This window comes from Ranitomeya imitator, chromosome 1 (assembly GCF_032444005.1).
Source record: "Ranitomeya imitator isolate aRanImi1 chromosome 1, aRanImi1.pri, whole genome shotgun sequence".
NCBI lineage: Eukaryota > Metazoa > Chordata > Amphibia > Anura > Dendrobatidae > Ranitomeya > Ranitomeya imitator.
The window spans coordinates 75,674,751-75,680,955 of record NC_091282.1 but is presented as its reverse complement, the minus strand read 5'-3'; the positions used below and the strand labels follow the sequence as shown (position 1 = coordinate 75,680,955).

The 6,205-nt window shown below is 44.9% G+C and overlaps 1 pseudogene; it reads left to right on the top strand.

The window, feature by feature from the left end:
- The first annotated feature begins 744 nt into the window (after positions 1-744).
- Positions 745-924, top strand: LOC138660403 (U1 spliceosomal RNA; annotated as a pseudogene).
- The last annotated feature ends 5,281 nt before the right edge of the window (positions 925-6,205 follow it).

The following is a 6,205-nucleotide window of genomic DNA, read 5'->3' as shown; positions in this document are numbered from 1 at the left end:
TTTTTATGTAGTACTTAAGTCCTTCTATGATCAAATTGGTTTAAGCCCCACAGATAGACCTGATAAAAGAGAGATTGTTAAGAGATTAAAGGAGAGAGAATTATTATGTGATGTGCCATCCTGCAATACTGCGCAATCAAGGCAAGTCTGGAAGCTGTTTTTTGTTATAGGAATCAGCAATCGGCAAAAGGACGTAACTTGGATGGCATTACAAGGATGTTTGCCAACACGAGCTTTTTTGAATAGAAGAGGGATACGGGTTCAAGAATTTTGTCCAAGGGAGGGATGTAAGGATCCAGAGACAATTCAGCACATTTTTTGGGACTGTCCTTTTGCAAAAAAAGTTTTTACCCTTTTATCCCGGTTTTTTATTGCTCTTGTTGGGTTCCATTGCTTTGATTTTAGAAGGATATTAACAGGTCAAGATTTCAATCACTTGGAAAGGAGACGGATGAGTTGGATTATTTTTGCCATATATAAGGAAGTTTTGTGGGATTCACGGAACCTGGTTATTTTTAAAAAGGTGTGTCTCTCTCCAATGGACTGTAAGAACATTTTTCTTGCCAGGTTGTTTTATGTTTATCTATTAGATAAGAAAAGACTCGGTGAAACAACAGCAGAAACACTTTGGAAGTACTCACAGTGGAATGATTACTGTAGGTAGGATTTTGATTATTTTTTGGTGATCGGGATTGTTTTTTTTGTTTATGGGAGATTTTTCCATATGATGATCAGGAAACTTGTTAATTGAACGAGCAGATGATGCATGCGTTAATGAGAGTTCCAATCTGAGGAAAAAGGTTCTCCCAGGGTGAGGCTCATCCATTGCACTCCGGGTGTGCTGACCCCTGCGATTTCCCCAAATGCGGGAAACTCGACTGCATAATTTGTGGTAGTGGGGGACTGCGTTCGCGCTTTCCCCTGATTTCCTATGGTCAAAGACAGAACCCAAAAGATGCTCTGCTGAGCCGAAGCCATACTTTGGAGAAAAGCTCCAAGCAGCAGGCAGACGTGGCCTTTGGCTCCCCCTTGTGGGGGAAGGATGCCACCTTCCCTGTGTCGCTGCTTTGCTTGTTTCTTGGTTTGTTTGAGGTTGTTGCCTTTGCTCGACACTTTGGCCCTCTTTGGCCCCCCCCCGGCTGGTGGGGATTGAGCAAGTCGCTTGCATCTCGTTGACTTGGTGACGACATGGCTTGCTCTGCTCGTCTGCAGGTGCAGGCGGGCACGCTCACGGGAGGGCACCTGCAGCATCCCCATCTCACAGCCTTCGGGCTGGAGCTGGAACTGTGAGTGTGGGCCGCTGGTGCGCAGCTATCTGCAGTTTGGTCCTCCTGCCCTTGAGCCTCCTCCAGCGTGCATCCTCTTGAGCGGAGATGAGTCATGAGAGGGTGCCGGCAGCTGGAGCTCGAGCTGTCTACAGCATGTTCTCAGGCCAGCGCAGCAACGTGACGCGAGGCTGGGGCGGAGCCGAGGCTCCTATATGCAAATGACTCAGGCTGCTGCTGTGCATCTTGGGCGGCTTTTGACTTGAGCTCGGCCTGCCCTGTGGGGGTCGGAGTGGGCATCAGCAGCGACCGGCCCCTCCCACTCGAGGAGCCTCCGTGCGGTCTGTGCCGAACGCCACCCCCCACCCCCTCCCTTTCGGGCACGCGACTCCGCGATGTTGTGGAGCTGCGTCGGAGGGGCGCTCGTCGGGCCGGCGGGCCCCAACTCATACTTACCTGGCAGGGGAGATACCATTCTCTCTGGGTGAGTATCACTTCTCAGCCTTCTGACGGGCAGCAGTGGTGGGAGACTACTTTTGTTGGTTGGCGGTTGCGATCGGGGTTCCCCTTGTGGGGCCCTGGTGTGCGATAGAGTGGCGACTGTGTTTATCTGCTACGAAAATGGTGGAGAAGGCACGTGGATTAGAGGACTCTGTCCGTCTACAAGTCCTGTCTGGACATGAGGAAGAAATTGGCCTGGACCAAATTTGCATGCATGTCTTGAAGAACATAAGAAGCCTTAAGGTAACAGATGTATTGGCACTGCAGGATTTTCAAAAGCAGGGAATTTATGATATCACGTTTGTTTCCTTGGGTATATGTCAGAAAGTCTACATGGAGCTGGTGCGGATGAAGGAGAAGAAAGAAGTGGAATGCCTGGAGTTTATTGTTGTGGAGCCCCTTTTTCAACAGACTTACAAGTATGTTGTGGTACATATGTATAATCCCAAGGTTCCAGATGATACCGTAACCCATTTTTTGAGAAGATACTGTTATGAAGTCAAATTCCTGGGGAAGATGAAAAATAGGCATAACTATTATAATGGCAAAAGAAGATACTTGGTGAAATTAATTCCTGATGCAACAGCCATTGGGGGGGCTCTGAGCATTCCTGCACAATTTTCAATTGGGGGGGAGAGGGGTTTTTGTTTCTACACTGGACAAATTGAATATTGTAGAAAGTGTCATATGTACGGACATGTGCAGAAAGAATGCCCGGTGCAAGGAATTGTTTGTAAGAATTGTGGGAAGCCCGGCCACATGGTGGATAGTTGCCCTGAGGCAAAGGTGTGTGATTTGTGTGGGTTGGAAGGTCACTTTGCCAGGAAATGTAGATTGTGGACTCAGATTCCTAAGTCCTATGCGGAGGCAACTAGTGGTCACTGGGGAAATAAGAGTGATGGTAAGAGTGGTGAGCATGAAAGCGCTAAGAATGAGAAAAGTGAGTTTGGTGGAAAAGGCAAACCTGAGCATCGTGCTGGTGTGAGTTTCAAATGCAGCTAAAGAGCAAAGAAGTCAGAAACAAAATGGTGGAAGTAAAGTGAGCCATGCTGGATCTAAGATGGAGGATGGAGGGCGGGGCCAGGAAGGGGGAAAAGATTTTCAGAGCTCTCCTATAGTTGATCTGGGCGAGGCCAAGAATGCAATGGAGACTGTGTCTGAAGGACAGGGCCTTGGTGGTGAATTTGCATATGCTAATGCAGGCGTATGTGTGGACCCTGTAGTGGGGGAGGGAGATGGGGAAGGAATGGAGTTTCAGGAGGAGGAGGAGGATTCAGATCGGACGCTCATGCCCTGGGCAGAGGGATGGGGGGGACTAGTAGTAGTGATGAAAGTGTTTTTGAGGATGGTGATGATGATGATGGGGAGGATGAGGAAGAGGATGAGGAAATAGCTTCCTCGCTCAGTAAAAAGAGTAGAATGGAGGGGTGTTGGTCTGGTGGGCAGGGAGATCCTGTCTCTCCAAGGCCAGGTGTTTCTAACAGGGGCTCGGATCCTGAGTCGCCTGATATATGTAGAAAGGTGGATAGTAGGAATACTCCTTTCTCTGAATCATGATGGAGAATGTATGGTGGAAAATAATTTTTTTTGCCATGATGAGTTTATGTGTTGCTTCCCTGAATGTGCGAGGGATCAGTTCTTCTATCAGGAGAGCAGGTATATTAGATTATATGGAGAGGGTGAATGCTGACATTATATGTCTACAAGAATGTGCAATAAAAGCCTCACCGCATGCAAGTGAATGGAGCAGGGGGCAGTCTTTTTGGTCTCCTTGTACAGACAATAAAAATGAGGGGGTTGGCATACTATTGAAAAATAATAATTTAAAAGTATTAAAGTTTAAAATTATCATACCTGGAAGAGGTTTGTTTTTGTTATTAGATTTCTTAGGTCACCGGGTAAGGGTTTTTAATATTTATGCCCCTGCGGACAAGAAAGCACGGGTGTCCTTTTTGGAGTCGGTAAAGTGGTTTCTGCCAGGTAGAGATTTTTCTATAATAGCAGGTGATTTTAATTGCATTAGATCTGCAAATGATCGTAAGAGCTCTGCGGAATTCAGGACGGATGTGACTTCCAATATGTTGAATCAAGTGGTGCAGGATTTACGCTACACGGATGTGGGTTTGATGGTTCGGCCGAATGAAAACAAGTTTACATTTGTGGCGGACAGTGGGCGTTGTAGTTCCCGGATCGATTATGTGTTTGTGTCTGAAGGGATTAAAGTTGCCAAATGTAATCATGTGAAACACTTTTTCTGATCATAAGATGGTAATGGTGGATCTGTGTATTGTTGAGTCCCTTGCTTTTGGCAAGGGGCTCTGGAAGCTAAATGTAAGCGTGCTGGAAGAAGAGGAGGTGAGAAGTGGTTTTAAAAACGTGTTTACATTCTGTGTGTCTGAACAGCACTGTTTTAAAAATCTGCTGGAATGGTGGGATTGGGCAAAGGAGAAATTTGCATATTATTTTAAAGGGGTGTGTTTTAAAAGCGCAAAAGCCAAAAGAGATCAAGAGGAAGCAATAATTTCTAAGATGGAAGCGCTTTATAAGTTTAAAAGTACTATGTAAGAAGAAGCGGCAACACTCACCGGTCCGGTGTGGTCCAAGTATTTATTAATAAAACACAAACATGGCATCTTCACGGCATCGGGAAACAGACGAACAGGGAGGTGAGCAGGATGTGACGACGGCCGTTTCGCGCCAACGATAGCGCTTCCACGGGTGGAAGCGCTATCGTCGGCGCGAAACGGCCGTCGTCACATCCTGCTCACCTCCCTGTTCGTCTGTTTCCCGATGCCGTGAAGATGCCATGTTTGTGTTTTATTAATAAATACTTGGACCACACAGGACCGGTGAGTGTTGCCGCTTCTTCTTACATAGTACCAGTGGCGTGACTTGTTTCCAGCGTGCACCTCGACCGGAGAGTCGGACCCATAAGAAGTGACACGCACACCGTTTGTATCGCTGTTGGTTTAGGAAGGGCTGTGCGGCGGCTTTACTCTAGATTGCTTTACATAAGTTTAAAAGAGCTGGGATGGGGGTGAATAATGAGATTGCTGATTTGAAGGAGGATTTTAAAAAAAACATTAAAGACAATAGATTTCCCTTTTTCAATTAAAGCAAAAATACAGCACATGGAAGAAGATGAGCAATGTACAAGATTTTTTAAAGAAATGTTTTAAGCCTAAAAAGGGGTTTTTAAGTCTGTTTTTACTCCTGCAGGTGAAAAGTCTGGGGAGGAAATGATTAATGGTATTCATTCTTTTTATAAAACTTTTTTTGAATGACAGCAGACCCAGTGATGCAGAAATCAATGATTATTGTAATATTTTGACTAATAATATTCCAGAAGAAAAGGTGTCTTTTCTAAGTGATGGGCTCAAAAAGGATGAAGTGAGGCGTGCTGTGGATGGACTGGCGAAAGGGAAGACACCTGGCTGTGATGGCCTTCCTGTGGAATTTTATGTAGTATTTTGGGACATTTTAGGTGTGGAATTTTATCGGGTGGTGGAATATGTTTTTACTCATGCGGTTCTGTCTGACTCTATGCGTAGAGGGATCGTCACTTTGATACATAAGAAGGGTGATGTGAGAGAAATTAAAAACTGGAGACCAATAACTTTGCTCAATTGTGATTACAAGATTATTTCCAAAATTGTGGCAAGTAGATTGAGTGAAGTAATAATGGACATGGTGGGTGAATACCAAGCATGTGCAGTGCCAGGTAGGAGAATATCGGACAACTTGTTGCTTTTAAGGGACTTAATTTATTACGCTAATTTTAATAAGAACCCCCTTCTTGTACAGTCAGTTGACCTGGAAAAAGCTTTTGATAAAGTTTCATAGATTTTTGTTTGCTGCATTTAGACACCTTGGGATCCCCATTAAATTATTGAACATTATTAAGTCTTTTTATTGTGGAGTTAGTAGTCAGATCTTAATGGTCACGTGAGTTCTAGTTTCAATATCCTATCTGGCGTTAGGCAAGGGTGCCCTTTATCCCCAATTCTTTTTATTTGCGTAGTTGAAGCTCCCTTAAAAAGTGCGCAAGTCGATAAGTGTGTGGTTGGTGCTTTTGTCCCAGGAGGAATGGGGGGTCCTGTGAAATCATTAAGTTACATGGATGACATTGCTTTTATTTGTGGTTCGCAAGCTGAGCTTAATAGGATAAATCTTCATATACAATTTTTTTGTTGTGTGGCTGGAATGGCTGTAAATTGGAGTAAGTGTCAGTTTTGCAACTTTGGGAGGCAGGTGGAAGTCAGTGTGGTGGGAGTAGAAAGAAAAGAAGAGATAGAGGTCCTCGGTGTTATCTTTGAAAAGGAACTTAAAGGGAAGAAGAGTCTGAGGATCCTGGAAAATGAAATGGAACAGAAACTGAATTATTGGAAATTAAGGAACTTGTCTCAGAGGGAAGGTACTTATTGTGAAGTCAGTGATCC